Consider the following 19,850-nt stretch of genomic DNA (forward strand, 5'->3'; position numbering starts at 1 on the left):
AACTCCCTGCATCTTAGCTGTCACAGTAACATTCTTCAGCCAACCTAGAGATGTTTATTTTAAAAAATTTAAAAGTACAAAGGATAAGTTCTCTTTGGCTGAGACATCTTCAGGATGCTGGACAAAGTATCAGTTATCTTGGAGTGGAAACCCCCCTGAACTATTATTAAGGGCATCAACCAATCACTGGAGTTTCCCCAGTTTTCCACCTCTACCCTAGTAACCCTACCAACAAACCTTCTCAAGAAGAAGGCAGGCTTTTACCTAGTCCCTGGCTGTAGCCACAACATGCCAGCAACTGAAATCCCTGTTGTCCTTTGCCTTTAGCCTTGCCTACCCTACACCAACGTGCTCTTAATTTATTAAAACCAACCTCAGTTCAAGTGTCATCACCTCCAGGAAATCTTCCCTGGTTCCCTGGTAGCTTCTCCCCAAAGACTGGGTTAAACATCTTTCATCCATCCTCCTATAATACAGAATAGAAATTTATTAGTTTTTCATTCACTGTTTTAATTATATTTTAGTGTGCCACTGAACCCATTTGATGGCAGCACTCTCTTAGGGAAGGGCTCTCTCTTATCTCTCTGTGTATCCCCAAGGTCTAACAATATGTGGTACACAACAGGCCCTCAATAAATTCTTGTTGGTTAAATAAACAAATAAATGAACTTAATCCTGTCATTTCATTGCTAAACCAATCCCTCTGCCCCAATCCAGAAACGAAGTAATGCCTTGAGGAAGAAAAAAATCTGGTCCAAACCCAGTCATAAGTACATTTTGAGAAATTTGTCAGATTTGGCTAAGACTGTTTAGTATTGTATATATATTACTTCTAAATGCAAATTATTTGGCCAAAAGGAAATCTTCATTGAGTGAACTGACAGTTCTAAAAACGAATAACCTATATTCCCCATAATTTCTTATTGTGATTATCTGTGTATCTCCTACAAGAGTAAAAGATTCTTAAAGCCACAAACCCAGTACAATGCTTGACACATAGTCAACACTCAATAGATGCTTGTTGAATAATATATAACATATATTCATACTATTTCCTCTACCAGAAATGTCTCTTCTCCCTCTCCTTTTGCACTTGAAAAAAAATTTATACTTGTTCTTCAGGATTCAGCTCAAATGTCAACCCTTTCTGATTCAGCATAAAGCAGAAATAATCATTTCCTCCTCTGGGCTACTGTAGTTAGTATACGTGTAGTTCTTATAGTCGCTCAGTCATGTTTGACTCTTTGTGACCTCATGGACTATACAGTCCATGGAATTCTCTAGGCCGGAATACTGGAGTGGGTAGCCTTTCCCTACTCCAGGGGATCTTTCCAACGCAGGGATCAAACCCAAGTCTCCCACATTGCTAGCAGATTCTTTACCAACTGAGCCACAAGGGAAGCCCACAGACTTCCCTCACAGTTCTACTGGTAAAGAGTCTGCCTACAATGCAGGAGACCCTGGTTCAATTCCTGGGTCGGGAAGATCCCCTGGAGAAAGGAATGGCAGCCCACTCCAGTATTCTTGCCTGGAGAATCCCACGGACAGAGGAGCCTGGCAGGTTAAAGTCTATGAGGTTGCAGGAGTCGGACATGACTTAGCAACTAAACAACAAAGCAACCAAAAGTTCTTATAGCATCTACTGCATTGAATTATAGTTAGTTAAGTTTAAGAACCATCATCCATTTCTTGTGAACTCAAGAGCAGGAACTTTGTGTTATTTATATTTGCACCTCTATATACTGTACTTAAAAACTGAAGGTCCTAAATAATAGTTTGTAAATTAGATGGAAGGAGGTAACAGTAAGAATAGAGATGAGGAGATGTGTGTTACAACAATGGATAGAGACCAAATTGAGAGAATTTTCTCAACAAAATAGTGGGAGAGAGGAAAGACATAAGGGGAAAATCAAGGGTGATTAAGATTTTGAACCTGAATGACTAGAATAACTGAGTCATTTAAACCTGGATAACAGAAAAAAAGAAATGAATACTAGGAACAGGTTTGGGCAAGTGCGGATAATTAGGACTTTATTTAATTTTAGATATGCTGAGTTTAAGGTTCCAGGAAACATCTACCCAACATTTCAAACCCAAATCTAAATTTAAATTGCAAGAGATGCAGACTTAGCATTCATCTATCATTGAAGCTATCAGGATTAAGTGACAAGAAAAAGATATCCACTTTCCCCACACTAGTCTTAGTAAAAAACAAAAAAGAAGAAAAAGAAGTGAGTGCTAAATTCTGAAATTATTTGCTGATGATATGATGGTCTAACTGGGAAAGAATAAAAGTCAGTAAAATTATAGACACCAGGATAAAAGATGAATACATAAAATCAACTGCTTTCAATATAGTGAAAATAACTAATCAAAAATACAATTAAAAAAACCTATTCATAATAATAGCAAAACTATAAAATACTTAGAAAAAATGTATAAAATCTATATGAAGAAAATCATAAAACTTCACTGATGCACATAAAAGAAAATTTTTAAAAATGTAAAAGTATACCAAGTTCCTGGAGGAACTTGTATTATTTAGAATAAGTAGTCTAAATAAAACAAGTCTTCCTAAAATTAACATATAAATCTAATGCAATTTTAATCAAAAACCTAAAGAAATTTTTGGAAATGTTAAAAGTTAATTCCAAAATTCCTCTGGAAGAACATATCCCAGAAATTTTTGAAAAAGAGGAATAATGAGAATGGACTTGCTTCACAAGAAAGCAAAATTTATATAAAGGAACAGTGATGAATGCAGTTTCAAAGCATATTTATGCACATCTGGGGCTTTAGTATGTGATAACAGTGAAATTTCAAATCAGAGGGGAAGAAAATGATTATTTAGCAAATAAGGTTAATACAGTTTTCTCTTCTTTGTGGGGGGGATTAGAATCTCTACCTTATACCACATACAAAAATAAATTTCAGGGGTGGGACAAGGTAGGAGGTGGAAGGGAGATTCAAGAAAGAGAGGACATATGTATACCTATGGCTGATTCATGTTGGTGTATGGCAGAAACCAACACAACATTGTAAAGCAATTATCCTCCAATTAAAAATAAATAAACTTAAAAAAATTATTTATTTTTAATTGGAGGCTAATTATTTCACATTATTGTATTGGTTTTGCCATACATTGACATGGATCTGCCCTGGGTGTACATGTGTTCCCCATCGTGAACCCCCCTCCCACCTCCCTCCCCATCCCATCCCTCTGGTTCATCCCAGTACACCAGCCCCGAGCATCCTGTATCATGCATCGAACCTGGACTGGCGATTCGTTTCACATATGTTAATATACGTGTTTCAATAAAATAAATTCCAGATGGATTGAAGATCTAAAAGAAAATATAGAAGAAAAAACAAGACTCATGACAATAATGAAATAGGAAAAGCTCTCTAAGCAACTCACATAACACAGAAATTATAAAGTGAAAAAATGATAGATCTGACTGCAGATAAATTTAAAATTGCACAACAAATGACAGCATAAATAAAAATCAAGTGTTTTTAAAAAATACTAATAAGTACTATTTGGATAAAATACACTAACAAATTAAAGGATTAATATACATAAAGGAAAAAGAATTCCCAAAAATCAATAGGAGAAGAAAATTTTGAAAAATAGATATAAACAGGCAATTCAAAGATAAGTACAAATTTTCAAAACATTCAGCCTCACTAGTAATCAAATTATGCAAATAAAAACAATGAGATCTTTTCTTTTTACTCAGGTTGGCAAAACTGAAAACAATCAAACACTTGTTAATGCATATCAAATGCCACTGATGGAGAAGAAAATGGCAACCCACTCCAGTATTCTTGCCTAGAGAATCCCGTGGACAGAGGAGCCTGGTGGGCTGCTGTCCATAGGGTCGCACAGAGTCGGACACAACTGAAGCAACTGAGCATGCATACAATGCCACTGATGAAAGTATGGAGAAGTGGACTCTCTTAAATCCTGCTGGTGACAATGATTATAAATTGCTTCAAACTTTTCAGAAGGCAAATTGTTATTGACTATTAAAGCTCTACATTAAAATCTATAAAATGTCAATTACATATTTAAGTTTATATTAGAATTTTACATGTACGTACCCCAACATCCAGTAATTGTATAGTGTGCCTAACATACCCTATTTCCTTCGGTCACACCAATCCAAACCTCTCCTTTATTATAATTTATATGTTAATTCTCATACAGCTCTCTTGTCTTCTAAAATAACCAAATCTCTCACTATCTTTTACAACCTCCCTAATTCTTCTACTGTGTCCTCTGGAACTCCATTCGTGTCAGTCTTAAGCTCTGTCATATTCTCAGTCTCTTCCTTAAATGTTCCCTTCACCCTCCTGTTCTCACTAAAACCTCACACTCCCCTGAGCACACTGCTTTCCCTACAGCCCTCTCAAGTGGAGGTTGTACCTGTTTTACACAAATCACACCACTAGACTTGGAGATAAAGTGCCCTCCATGCTGCCCCTGCTCTCACAGCCATTTCTAATCCATTCCTCCTTAAAAATCACCAGCTCCACACCTTGCTGCTGTCTTCTAGCTCCAAGACTGATGATTTTGCCATCAGTCTTAATCTTGCTCTCCAAATCTACTGCTGTTGTTCTTGGTGACTTTGATATTCACATGGATGATCACTGAACCCCCTCGAGTCAATCAGTTCCTTGATCTCCATCACATCCAATGGTGCTTTTCTCCAGGCTGCCTCAGCTGCCCACTTCACTGCCATAAACCTATATCTGTAATCAAATCACTGAATCGCCTCTCAATGTAACATGGCAATTTAAAGACAATAGAACAATGCCTTCAAAATTCTGAAGGAAAATTATTTCTGAACTAAAATTCTATATTCAGCTAAAAATCAAGTGACAGGGTAAAGACATTTCAAACAGGTAAGATGTCAAATAATGCTTGAGATTCTCATCTCCCCATGCCCAACACATACATACAAACACACATATGTGCGCACACACAGAAATGTTATGATTTGATCTATTCTTTTTTTTGAAGTATAGTTGATTCATAATAGTGTTTATAATAGTGACTTATAATAGCGTTAGTTTCAGGTGTACAGCAAAGCGATTCCATTATACATATATATGCAAATATTTTCATTTTTATTCTTTCCATTATAGTTTATTACAAGATATTGAATGTAGTTCCCTGTGCTATACAGTCAGTCCTGGTTGATTATCTATTTTATATATGGTAGTGTGCTTCTATTAATTTTATACTCCCAATTTATCCCTACTCCCCATTTCCCTTTGGGAACCATAAGTTTGTTTGCAAAGTCTGTTTTATAAATAAGTTCATTTGTACTATTTCTTAAATTCCACATATAAGTGATATTATATAATATGTCTTTATCTGACTTACTTCACTTCATATGATAATCTCTAAGGTCCATCCATGTTGCTACAAATGGCACTCTTTCATTTTTTTATGACTAATACTTCATTGTATATATAGATATACTACATCTTTATCCATTCATCTGTTGATAGACACATCCATTGTTCCATGTTTTGGCTATTCTAAATAGTGCTGCTATGAACATTGGGGAGTGTCTTTTTGAGTTAATTTTCTCTGGATAAATGCCCAGGAATAGTATTGCTGGATCATCATACGATAGCCCTGCTGCTGCTGCTGCTGCTAAATCGCTTCAGTTGTGTCCGACTCTGTGCGACCCCATAGATGGAAGCCCACCAGGCTCCCCCGTCACTGGGATTCTCCAGGCAAGAACACTGGAGTGGGTTTATGATAGCCCTACTTTTAGTTTTTTAAGGAACTTCCATACTATTCTCCAACTCTTTGAGACCCCATGGGATACACAGTCTACGGAATTCTCCATGCCAGAATACTGGAGTGGGTAGCCTACCCTTTCTCCAGCGGATCTTCCTGACCCAGAAATCAAACTGGGGTCTCCTGCATTGCAGGCAGATTATTTATCAACTGAGCTATCAGGGAAGCCCTGATACCTGCCAGAGACGCTCAGAAGGCTCAAACAAACCTTGTGTGCATCAGGACCCAGAGACCCCACAGAGACTGAGACAGAACTATGGTTGAGTGTCTCCTGAGGAGGTTCAGGTCAGCAGTGGATTGCTGCAGGGGCAGGGGCTCTGGGTGCAGTAGACCTGGGTATGGCATAAGCCCTCTTGGAGGGGGTCACCATTAATCCCACTATAGAACCACCAGAACTTGCACAGGACTGGGGAAACAGACTCTTGGAGGGCACAAACAGAAACATGTATGCACCAGGACCCAGGAGAAAGGAGCAGTGACCCCACAAGAGACTGACCCAGACTTGCCCATGAGTGTCCAGGAGTCTCTGGTGGAGAAGTGGGTTTGTGGTGGCCTGCTGCAGGGTTGGAGGCACTGAGTGCAGCAGAGCATGCATGGGACCTTTTGAAGGTGATCACCATTACCTTCATTACCTCCAACATAGTTTGGCCTCAGGTCAAATAACAGGGAGGGAACACAGCCCCACCCATCAACAGAAAATTGGATTAAAGACTTACAGAGCATGGCCCCACCCATCAGAACAAGACCCAGTTTCCCCCTCAGTCAATTTCTCCCATCAGGAAGCTTCCATAAGCCTCTTATCCTTCTCCATTAGAGGGCAGACAGAATGAAAACAATCACAGAAAACTAACCAATCTGATCACATGGACCACAGCCTTGTCTAACTCAATGAAAATATGAACCATGTCGTGTAGGGCCACCCAAGACAGATGGGTCATGGTGGAGAGTTCTGACAAAACGTGGTCCACTAGAGAAGGGAATGGCAAACGACTTCAGTATTCTTGCCTTGAGAACCCCATGAACAGTATGAATAGGACACTTAAGATGAACTCCCCAGGTCAGTAGATGCCCAATATGCTACTGGAGACCAGTGGAGAAATAACTCCAGAAAGAATGAAGAGATGGAGTCAAGCAAAAAAACACCCAGCTGTGGATGTGACTGGTTATGGAAGTAAAGTCCAATGCTGTAAAGAGCAATATTGCATAGGAACCTGGAGTGCTGGGTCCATGAATCAAGGCAAATTGGAAGTGGTCAAACAGGAGATGGCAGGAGTGAACATCGACATTTTAGGAATCAATGAACTAAAATGTACTGGAATGGGTGGATTTAACTCAGATGGCCATCATATCTACTACTGTGGGCAGGAATCCCTTAGAAGAAATGGAGTAGCCATTACTCCAAGAAATGGAGTAATCATTATAGTCAACAAAAGGGTCCAAAATGCAGTACTTGGATGCAATCTCAAAAATAACAGAATGACCTCTGTTCGTTTTCAAGGCAAACCATTCAATATCACAGTAATCCAAGTCTTTGCCCCGACCAGTAATGCTGAAGAAGCTGAAGTTGAACAGTTCTATGAAGACCTACAAGACTTTCTAGAACCAACACACAAAAAAGATATCCTTTTCATTATAAAGGACTGGAATGCAAAAGTAGGAAGTCAAGAAACACCTGGAGTAACAGGCAAATTTGGCCGAGGAGTAAAGAATGAAGCTGGGCAAAGGCTAACAGAGTTTTGCCAAGGGAACACACTGGTCATAGCAAATACCCTCTTCCAACAACACAAGAGAAGACTCCAAACACATGGACATCACCAGATGGTCAATACCAAAATCAAATTGATTATATTCTTTACAGCCAAAGAGGGAGAAGCTCTATACAGTCAGCAAAAACAAGACCAGGAGCTGCCTGTGGCTCAGATCATGAACACCTTATTGCCAAATTCAGACTTAAACTGAAGTAAGTAAGGAAAACCACTAGACTATTCAGGTATGACCTAAATCAAATCCCTTATGATTATACAGTGCAAGTGACAAATAGATTCAAGGGACTAGATCTGATAGAGCACCTGAAGAACTATGGACAGAGGTTTGTGACATTGTACTGGAGGCAGTGATCAGAATCATACCCAAGGAAAAAAAATGCAAAAGGGCAAAATGGTTGTCTGCTGAGGCCTTACAAATAGCTGTGAAAAGAAGAGAAGCAAAAGGTAAAAAGGAGAAGAAAGATAGACCCATCTGAATGCAGAGTTTCAAAGAATAGCAAGGGAGATAAGAAAGCCTTCCTCAGTGATCAGTGCAAAGAAATAGAGGAAAACAATAGAATAGGAAAGAAAAGAATTTTCTCTTTTGAGAAAATTTCTCTCTTGAAGAATTTTCTCTTCAAGAAAATTAGAGATACCAAGGAAACATTTTAGCAAAGATGGGCACAATAAAGGACAGAAACATTAAGGGCCTAACAGAAGCAGAAGAGACTAAGAAGACGTGGCAAGAATATATAGAAGAACTATACAAAAAAGATCTTCATGACATAGATAACCACGATTGTGTGATAACTCACCTAGAGCCAGACATTCTGGAATTCGAAGTCAAGTGGGCCTTAGGAAGCATCACTACAAACAAAGCTAGTGGAGGTGATGGAATTCCAGTTGAGCTATTTCAAATCCTGAAAGATGATGCTGTGAAAGTGCTGGCAGCACTCAATATGCCAGCAAATTTGGAAAACTCAGCAGTGGCCACAGGACTGGAAAAGGTCAGTTTTCATTCCAATCTCAAAGAAAGGCAATGCCAAAGAATGTTCAAACTACTGCACAACTGCACTCATCTCACACACTAGGAAAGTAATGTCCACTATTCTCCAAGCCAGGCTTCAACAGTATCTGAACCGTGAACTTCCAGATGTTCAAGCTCAATTTAGAAAAGGCAGAGGAACCAGAGATCAAATTGCCAACATCCACTGGATCATAGAAAAAGCAAGAGAGTTCCAGAAAAACATCTACTTCTGCTTTATTGACTATTCCAAAGCCTTTGACTGTGTGGATCACAATAAACTGTGGAAAATTCTTCAAAGGATGGGAATACCAGACCACCTGACCTGCGTCCTGAGAAATCTGTATGCAGGTCAAGAAGCATCAGTTCGAACTGGACATGGAACAACAGACTGGTTCCAAATCAGGAAAGGAGTACGCCAAGGCTGCTTATTTAACTTATATGCAGAGTACATCATGCAAAATGCTGGGTTGGATGAATCACAAGCTGGAAGCAAGATTGCCGGGAGAAATATCAATAACCTCAGATATGCAGATGACACCACTCTTACAGCAGAAAGTGAAGAGGAACTAAAGAGTCTTTTGATGAAAGTGAAAGAGGAGAGTGGAAAAAGTTGGCTTAAAACTCAACATTCAGAAAACTAAGATCATGGCATCTGGTCCCATCACTTCATGGGAAATAGATGGGGAAACAATGGAAACAGTGACAGACTTTATTTTGGGGGGCTCCAAAATCACTGCAGATGGTGACTGCCGCCGTGAAATTAAAAGATACTTACTCTTTGGAATAAAAGTTATGACCAACCTAGACAGCATATTAAAAAGCAGAGACATTACTTTGCCAACAAAGGTCCATCTAGTTGAAGTTACGGTTTTTCCAGTAGACATGTATGGATGTGAGAGTTGAACTATAAAGAAAGCTGAGCGCCAAAGAATTGATACTTTTTACTGTGGTGTTAGAGAAGACTCTTGGACAGCAAGGTGATCCAACCAGTCCATCCTAAAGGAAATTAGTCCTGAATATTCATTAGAAGGACTGATGCTGAAGCTGAAACTCCAATACTTTGGCCACCTGATGCGAAGAACTGACCCATCTGCAAATACCCTGATGCTGGGAAAGATTGAAGGTGGGAGGAGAAGGCGACAACAGAGGATGAGATGGTTGGATGGCATCACCAACTCAATGGAGATGAGTTTGAGTAGGCTCTGGGAGTTGGTGATGGACAGGGAAGCCTGGCATGCTGCAGTCCATGGGATCGCAAAGAGTTGGACACAACTGAGTGGCAGAACTAAACTGATACTGTTCCCCACAGTGGCTGTACCTATTTACATTCCCACCAACAGTGTACATTCCCACCCTTTTCTCCACACCCTCTTCAGCATTTATTATTTGTAGACTTTTTAATGATGGCCATTCTGGCCAGTGTGAGGTGATACCTCACTGGAGCTTTGATTTCTGGTATTGTAGTTCTGTTTTTCTGTTATTGAGTTGTATGAGCTGTTTGTATATTTTGGAAATTAACTCCTTGTTGGTTGCATTGTTTGCAAGTGTTTTCTCCTAGTCCATGGGTTGTCATTTCGTTATGTTGATGGTTTCTTTTACTGTGTTAAAGGTTATAAGTTTGACTAGGTCCCATTGTTTATTTTTGTTTTTATTTCTATTGCCTTGGGATACTAAGAAAATATTGCTATGACTTATGTCAGATAATGTTTCGCCTATTCTTCTAGGAGTTTTATGGTGTCATGTCTTATATTGAATTCTTTAAGCCATTTTGAGTTCATTTTTGTTCATGGTGTGAGGGAGTGTTCTAACATCATTAGTTTACATGTGGCTGTCCAACTTTCCCAACACCACTTGCTGAAGAGACTGTGTTTTCCCCATTGTATATTCTTGCCTCATTTGTTAAAGATTAATCGACAGTAGGTGTGTGGGTTTATTTCTAGGCTCTGTATTCTGTTTCATTAATATATGTCTGTTTTTGTGCCAATAATACACTTTTGAATACTGTAGCTTTGTAGTATTGTCTAAATGCTTTGACCCTGAGAACTGAAGATTAGTTACGGTGAGTTTTAAAAATACAGGGCAGCCCATTCCCTCTGGTCATCTTTCTGCAGAATGTTCAAAACCTGATCCATACTATTCTACCATTACCAAATACCCTTTCTATTGTGAGTCCTGTGTTTCTTAGGACAAGTAGTTTGCTGGCTCTCCAAAATATTTTTTAATCAAAAGAAAAAGCCTTGAGTTTAAAGTCTGTCAATTTTCATGATATAAATATTTTCCTTAGGGCCAATTTCAAGCTGCCAACATAAGAGCAATTTCCTGAAAATGTAATCATCAGCCAGCACAAGCTAGCTCCAGCACACCATTGTGTAACACAACAAACCTCACATAAGATTTTGCCCAAGAATTCCCTTAGAAAGGATTCCTATAAACTCTCAGGAAAGCTGAAGACAGCCTATGCCCCAGAGACGTCCTATGAAAGACTTTATTTAATAATGACAATACTGCCCATTCTTAAGACAGTGAGGTTAGTGTTTACTACTCAATTTTTCATAAACAAAATTCATTACACATATGTGTTTAATATACATAGAAAAAAACAAATGTTTAAAACAAAAAGCAAGATAGTGATTATCTCTGGTGGTGAGGGAAGGGAACACAAGTGAGGAGGATCCACACAGGGGCCTTCTAAGGTATTGATGATGTTTGGCATCACCGACTCAATGGACATGAGTCTGAGTGAACTCCGGGAGTTGGTGATGGACAGGGAGGCCTGGCGTGCTGTGATTCATGGGGTCGCAAAGAGTCGGACAGGACTGAGCACCTGAACTGATTCTTAAGTCAGAAGACATATATCTAGGGTTATTTTATTGTTATGCCTATGCTTTTTAAAAATGTAATATATATAATTATCATCATATATATAATATGTATTTAATAGTTTAAAATATTTAAGTAATAATAAAATAGAAAAAGAAAACACAAAAGAAAAATTATGTCATAAAATAAAATACAGTAGAATATTTTTACATAATCTTCAATTGGGAGGGCCTTCCTTAGCAAGACTCCAAACCCCAAATTCAAAAGATTTACAGGTTTGATTACAAAACAATTTTAAATTTCTGTGCAACAAAAGAAACATAAAGTTAAAAGACAAGTAACAGAGTAGGAAGGAAGTTTTTCTATTGTGTAAGGAAAGGATTAATACTTAATATATATGAAGGGTCCCTATAAATCAGTGAGAATAAAACAAATAACACATCAGAAAACAGTAAAGAATTGTCTGTTGTCAACAGACAACTCATAGAAAAAACTGCAAATATTAAACAGATGAAAAATATTTCATTGCTAATATTGGAGAAACAACAAATTAAACAATAATGAAATGCCAATTCTCACCCACTTTGTTGGTAAAGATAAAAAAGATTGATGATAGATATCCAGGGTTGGTGAGGGTGTAAGGAAGAGAGCCTCTCAAATATTATTGGTGAGAATGTACATTCTTCTTAGAGGACAATCTGGTTATACATCTAACAAAATATTAAATGCATTTTTCAACCCTGCAATCCCTCTTCTAGAGACCTAGTCTTCAGACACACTTGCATAGGTATACAAAGTAAAAATGTAAAAATAAAAATAAATTCCCATCCATAGAAGACAGATTAAATATATCACAAGATACTCATAATGGATCATATAATGGAATATATGCATGTGTTGAAAAAAGAAGATTCACTTACACAGAAAAATGCCTCTGGTTTATAGTCAGATTTTCAAAAAAGCGATATGCAGATCAATGATTTAATTTATCAAAAACTCTATATGTGTATTTACATATATATAAATAAATAACATATTAAAATATCATATATATGCCTTTGTCTATATGTTTTTGTCTCCTTATATATTCTTTTTAATATGCTTTTTAACAATTTACATATGGTATATAAAAGTATATCAAAAAGCATATACATATGTGTATATATATATAAACACAGAGTATTTTGAAAGAAACCACTAAACCGTTCATTATGGCTACCTCTTGTTGGGTAATGCAACTGGGTGGCAGCTGGAGAAAGATTCGCAATTATAACATTTAACTTCTGTATTGTTTGAATCTTTATCAGCATGTACCTGAAGATTTCCTGCACAACTATAATATTAAAATGCTAATGCTTGCATAGTTGGTAGGGAAATGTTTACAAGAAATATATTTGATAATGTTTAATTTAGTACAGCTTTGATTGGGACTTCCCTTAAAATAAACCAGATTACTTTTGTCAAATCAGCTTATGGATAATATGGGCTCACAAGCGCAATCACAAAATAGTATATCTCTGACTTCACTCCCATCTGCTCTGCGGAAGTTAAAAATAACTCTTCTTAAATTTTTCCCAAATATTTCTGGCATTAAGTCCCCAGAGGCTATCTCACATATGCTCTGTAAATGAATCTGCTTGCTGCCATGTGGTGCCTGCCATTTTCCTCCAGTAATGATGTCTCCGTTCCTTTCACCACCAAGGGTGGCTAGTATGCCAACAATGCCTGTGAAAGGCACGTAAGCTGATGCCTGAGCTGAAGGTGCCAATGCTGTTTGTCAGAGACACTGAAGGTACCACTGCCAACAGAGCTACTGCCTTCAACAATGCCTCTGCTAATGTCGCTGTCACCATCGCCATCACCTAGATAGCTCTCTTTCCCTCACCCCCACATCCTATTTATGTATAAGTCCAATGGATTCAAGCTCCAAAACATATCAAATATGCCTTCCACTGTTATCAACCTGACCCAAGCCATCATCATACTTGAGCTATTGCAAACACCCTAAGTACTCTCCCTGTTTCCATTCTTACATCAATATGATCCATTTTCCACTACAGTAATAAGAATGATTATTTAAAATATAAATGAGGTCTTATCAATTCCCTGCTGAAAACTATTCAGTGACTCTTCATCACATTTAGATTAAAATTCAGACTCTTAACCATGACTCACTGCACTGGACATCATCTGACCCCTGACTACCTCTAGAACCTCATCTTGTGCTACTCCCTCCTCAATCAAACCAGCCTGCCGGGCTTCCATGGTGGTCCAGTGGTTAAGAATCCCCTTTGCAAAGCAAGGGACATAGTTTCAATCCCCTGTCCGGGAAGATACCACATGCCACGGAGCAACTAAGCCTGCAACTATTGGCCCTGTGCTCTAAAACCGTAACTACTGAGCCCATGTGCTGCAACTACTGAAGCCCATGCCCCCTAGAGCCTGTGCTCTGCAACAAGAGAAGCCACCACAATGAGAAACCTGAGCACTGCAACTAGAGAAAGTCCATGTGCAGCAACGAAAACACCAGTGTCAAAAAATAAAAAATAAATTTTTTTGAAAACTGGCCTTCTTTCTGTTCCTCAAACATGCCAAGCTTCTCGAAAGCCTTCAAGTCATTATACTTGCTGTTCTCTGTGCCTAGAATATTCATCCCCCTGCATTTTATGTGACTGCCTCCTCCTTGTCATTCATACTTTACCTTAAATGTCTCCTCCGCAGAGAGCAACCTTCCCTGACCTACCAATACAAATGCCCACTCCTTCTCTATCATATTACTCCATTTAATATTCTGCACCCTCTTTTGTTAGTCCATTTCTCAATATCTGACACTATTTTTTTTAGCTCATTTCCACCAAAAAACTATGAGAATCCATGATCCAAGAGAGAAAGGACCTTGTCAATCCTGTTTGCCACTGTATCCTTAGCATCTAGACTAGTGCCTAGCACATAATATAGCTTTCAATAAAATTTTGCTGAATGAAGGAATCACCACAACCAATACTGCCAGTGTTGCTGTCAAAGCTGGTAACCGCTTGTGCTCTTACTATCCTACTGAGTTTTAGAAGACACTGTTATTTTAGCTTTTACTCTTTTGCAGCTCTTTAGACCTAGTCTCAAGTATGGCAATCCAGGGATAGCTATGGGTTTGACTCCCTGGGGGCTGAATCCAGGGGCAATTTGATTGATGGAAACATGTTGTACCCAGAACCCCTCTTCCCCTGCTTCATTTGTCAGTATCCTTGACTCAGTCCTGTGTATCTCTATGCTCTCATCCTCTAGAGCTACAGTTCTCCATCTTGGCTATGCTAAGAATTACCTGAGGAAGTTTGATGCCTGGTCAGGTTCCACCCTCAGAGGTTCTGATTAATTGGTCTGAGATGCATTGTAGGCAAAGCCACTCCAGTACTCTTGCCTGGAAAATCCCATGGATGGAGGAGCCTGGTAGGCTGCAGTCCGTGGGGTCGCTAAGGGTCGGACACGACTGAGCAACTTCACTTTCACTTTTCACTTTCACACATTGGAGAAGGAAATGGCAACCCACTCCAGTGTTCTTGCCTGGAGAATCCCAGGGATGGGGGAGCCTGGTGGGCTTTCATCTATGGGGTCACACAGAGTCGGACACGACTGAAGTGACTTAGCAGCAGCAGCAGCAGCATTGTAGGCAAAGGGATGTTTTTTTAAGCTCCCCAGGTGATTCTGATGTGATAACCACTGCTGCTGCTGCTGCTGCTAAGTCACTTCAGTCGTGTCCGACTCTGTGTGACCCCATAGACGAAAGCCCACCAGGCTCCCCCGTCCCTGGGATTCTCCAGGCAAGAACACTGGAGTGGGTTGCCATTTCCCTCTCCAATGTGTGAAAGTGAAAAGTGAAAGTGAAGTCGCTCAGTCGTGTCCGACCCTTAGCGACCCCACGGACTGCAGCCCACCAGGCTCCTCCATCCATGGGATTTTCCAGGCAAGAGTACTGGAGTGGCTTGCCATTGCCTTCTCCGGTGATAACCACTGCTTTGGAATAAAGTCTTTGACAGGAGCCTCCTTGAGTCCTCATAGAAATTAGATTCCTGGGAGGTCAATTTCAAATCCTCTTGAATCTCCCAGAATTACAATGAATGACATCTTTAGGCTCAATCTGAGATGCCTGAGGCCCCTACTGCATAGATATGCTGCCATACACTCATATTGAAATACTAATACAATAATATTTTGACCAAATCAGGGTTCTGAAGATACATTTCATGATCACATTAACTGAGTTGAGGCACTTTAAAAAAAAATGTAGTATGTGCTTGTTGTCACTAGAGGGCTGTCAGGTAAGGTAAGGAAGAAAGAAGGAAGAAACAAAACTGTCAAAATTGAGAATCCATTTACTCCCACAGTTCCTATCATTTTGATGAATACGAATCTAAGCTTTCTATCACTTGCTCTGATCACTTTTCAAATGTCCAGTCCTGTATATTCAAGTGCAGCCTTGCAATTTCTTCATGATTATTCACCACCTCACATTCAACTCAACACTAAAATCAAACACATGCTTCCCCAAACTGACTTCCCCTTTGACTTCTGTTCCTGTCCATGATGTTTTTCCTTTTCTTCCCCCTAACTTTAAACTTTTTATTTTGTGTTGGGGTATAACCAATTAACAATGTTGCGGTACTTTCAGGTAAATAGCAAAGGGACTCAGCTATATATATACCTGTATCCATTCTCTCCCAAACCCTCCTCCCATCCAGGCTGGCACATAACATTGAGCAGAGTTCCATGTGCTATACAGTCGGTCCTTGTTGGTTATCTATTTTAAATATAGCAGTGTGTACATGACCTTCCCAAAGTCCCTAACTATCCCTTCCCCTGGCAACCATAAGTTAGTTTTCTAAGTCTGTGAGTCTGTTTCTATTTTGTAAGTAAGTTCATTTGTATCATTTCTTTTTAGATTCCACATATAAGGGATGCCATAGATGTTTCTCTTTCTCTGTCTGACTTAACTTCACTCAGTATGACACTCTCTAGGTCCATCCATGTTGCCACAAATGGCACTATTTCTTTTGTAATAGCTGAGTAATATTCCACTGTATATATGTACCATGTCTTCTTTATCCACTCCTCTATATACGGACATTTATGTTTCTTCCATGTTTTGGCTATTGTAAACAGTGCTGCAATGAACATTGGGGTGCTTGCATATTTTGGGGGCATGTTTTCCTCTGCATATATGCCCAAGAGTGGGATTGCAGGGTCATATGTTAGCTCTATTTTTAGGTTTTTGAAGAACCTCCATACTGTTCTCCATAGTCCCTGTACCAATTTACATTCGCACCAACAACATAGGAGGGTTCCCCTCTCTCCACACCCTCTCCAGCATTTACTGTTTGGGGGTTTTTGGATGATGGCCATTCTGACTGGTGTGAGACGATATCTCATTGTAGGTTTGATTTGCGTTTCTCTAATAACTAGCCATGTTGAATATCTCTTCCTATTGGCCATCTGGATGTCCTCTTTGGAGGAATGTCTATTCAGGTCTTCTGCCCATTTTTTAAGTGGGTTGTTTGTTTTGATGCTGTTAAGCATCATAAGCTATTTGTGAATTTTGGAGACTAATCCCTTATAGGTCACATCGTTTGCAAGTATTTTCTTCCAATCTGTAGGCTGCCTTTTTATTTTGCTTATTGCTTCCTTTACTGTGCAAAAGCTTTTGAGTTTAAGTAGGTCCCATTTGTTTATTTTTATTTCCATTATTCTGGGAGATGGATTTTCCCAGGCACATAACAAGAAACTCCACAATCCTATGCTTTCTTTTCCCATGTGTCCCCTCCAAGCTCCAAACTGATTTACCTCCTAAATATTTCTCACATCCATTTCTTCCGTTTGTTTTCTTTTGTTTTAGTCGCTAAGTTGTGTCCAACTCTTCACAGTCCCATGAACTGTAGCCTGCCAGGATCCTCTGTTCATGGGATTTCCCAGGCAAGATTACTAGACTGGGTTGCCATTTCCTCCTCCAGGGGATCTTCCCAACCCAGGGATCAAACCCAAATCCTGCACTGCAGGAAATTTCTTTACCACTGAGAAACCAGGGAAGCCCCCATTTCTTCTACTTTATCCCTACTGCCATGGCCTTAGACCAAATCCATAGGACTTCTCATTTGGATTTTTATAGTAACCTCCTAACAGGTCTCTCTGCCCAGTCTGGGGTTTTCTACTCCTTCCTTAACATTGCCACCAGAATGAGCTTTCAAAATCCCAAAGCTGACTGTGATCATGGCAGTCCCCTGCTTAAAACCCTTCAGCAGCTCCATACATAATAAAGTATAAATATCCCTTTAGGGCCCTTTAAGATCTAGCTCTTTGCCTACTTCTCCAAACACATCTTTCTCAGCCTGTTTTCTAGCATGCTAAGAACTGATGTCTACAATCTTGAAGTTCCCCCATCTGTGTATTTCCTGTCTACCATGTCCTTCCTCCTCTTTATAACTTGGTAAGCTACTCATCTTTCCAAAATTCAGCTATGAAGTTTCTTTCTCTTTTCAGGGAAAGACAGTCACTCTGGAACTGCCTGGACATCAGGATTTGTCAAAGCTCATCTGGTGATTCTGACATGTATCAAGATTGAGAACCACTGCCACCACATATCTCTAAAACTCCACTGTATTTCAACCAGTTTTAGGTATATCTGTCCTCCTTTCTAAACTCTAAGGCCTTTGAGGGAACAAGCTATGTTTTATTCAATTTTACAATCCTAGTACCTGTGGAGAAGAAATGAAGGAACAAGTGAATAAACCCTCCCAATGATACAAAAACACACATTTCCACTAATATTTGTGTGTCACATGAATCTCTTCTGTAAAAATATGAGGAAGTATTATACTATAAGAACATAGGAATTGGGGCTTCCCTGACAGTCCCCAGTTAAGACTCTGCACTTCCATTGCAGCGGGCAAAGGTTTAATACCTGATTGGGGAATTAAGATCTGGCATGCCACACAACACCCCCTTTCTCCCCCCACAAAAAAAACATAAAGATCGTATTGCTGATTTAGACTAAATATTGTCACCAATAGTGTAAAAGAACATGATTGCCACTAACAACTACTTTAATCTGCTCAAAGATATACCTATAGTAATTTTAGCTTCCTAAACTAATTTATTATTTTAAAACATTATAGAGGAATTAATAAGTCTCTTCAGAAGCTATTTATAATTTCAGCTAGCGCTATTTTGTGGGGATACATTTACTACTGGCATGCAGCAGCATTCCAGGGCCTGGTAGGAGACACAGAGTACAAAGAAGCCACCTAAAAATTTCTTTTTTAGATAGAACTCAATCCTATGACCAAGAACAATTTATCCCCACAGCAGCTTCCCTAGATGCCTCCATTACACCATCACATTCTTATCAACAGCTGCTTAGCTAAAAAGTCCTGAGGACAGCTCATCCAGCCCCAAAACTTGAAGATATTTCTGTGATTAGGAGAGAGAGTTGAGAGACCATGGAAATAGAGGACATCTGTTGTTGTCCTTCCACAATAAAGACACGAAACAACTTGGACCTTCATCCTGGGTTCATTTCAGTTCAGTTCAGTTCAGTCACTCAGTCGTGTCCGACTCTCCGCGACCCCATGAATCACAGCACTCCAGGCCTCCCTGTCCATCACCAACTCCCGGAGTTCACTCAAACTCATGTCCATAGACTCGGTGATGCCATCCAGCCATCTCATTCTCTGTCGTCCCCTTCTCCTCCCGCCCCCAACCTTTCCCAGCATCAGAGTCTTTTCCAGTGAGTCAACTCGTCGCATGAGGTGGCCAAAGTACTGAAGTTTCAGCTTTAGCATCAGTCCTTCCAGTGAACACCCAGGATCGATCTCCCTTAGAATGGACTGGTTGGATCTCCTTGCAGTCCAAGGGACTCTCAAGAGTCTTCTCCAGCACCACAGTTCAAAAGCATCAATTCTTCGGCGATCAGCTTTCTTCACAGTCCAACTCTCACATCCATACATGACCACAGGAAAAACCATAGCCTTGACTAGACGGACCTTGGTTGGCAAAGTAATGTCTCTGCTTTTTAATATACTATCTAGGTTGGTCATAACTTTCCTTCCAAGGAGTAAGCATCTTTTAATTTCCTGGCTGCAATCAGCAGTGATTTTGGAGCCCAGAAAAACAAAGTCTGACGCTGTCTCCACTGTTTTTCCAACTATTTCCCATGAAGTGATGGGACCAGATGCCATGATCTTTGTTTTCTGAATGTTGAGCTTCAAGCCAACCTTTTCACTCTCCTCTTTCACTTTCATCATGAGGCTTTTCAGTTCCTCTTCACTTTCTGCCATAAGGGTGGTGTCATCTGCATATCTGAGGTTATTGATATTTCTCCCAGCAATCTTGATTCCAGCTTGTGCTTCTTCCAGCCCAGCATTCCTCATGATGTACTCTGCATATAAGTTAAATA

The 19,850-nt window shown here is 39.6% G+C and overlaps 1 long non-coding RNA gene across 2 annotated transcripts in view; it reads right to left on the reverse strand.

The window, feature by feature from the left end:
- LOC148773424 (uncharacterized) overlaps positions 1-19,850 on the reverse strand; it is a 102,348-nt gene that overhangs the window by 62,110 nt on the left and 20,388 nt on the right. For both annotated transcript variants that reach the window (XR_016036757.1, XR_016036758.1), the window contains exon 3: positions 374-466. This is a non-coding gene — a long non-coding RNA (uncharacterized LOC148773424). The remainder of the gene's footprint in view (positions 1-373; positions 467-19,850) is intronic.

This window comes from Moschus berezovskii, chromosome X (genome assembly GCF_049115385.1).
Source record: "Moschus berezovskii isolate FMDL1 chromosome X, NW_MosBer_1.0, whole genome shotgun sequence".
Lineage (NCBI taxonomy): Eukaryota > Metazoa > Chordata > Mammalia > Artiodactyla > Moschidae > Moschus > Moschus berezovskii.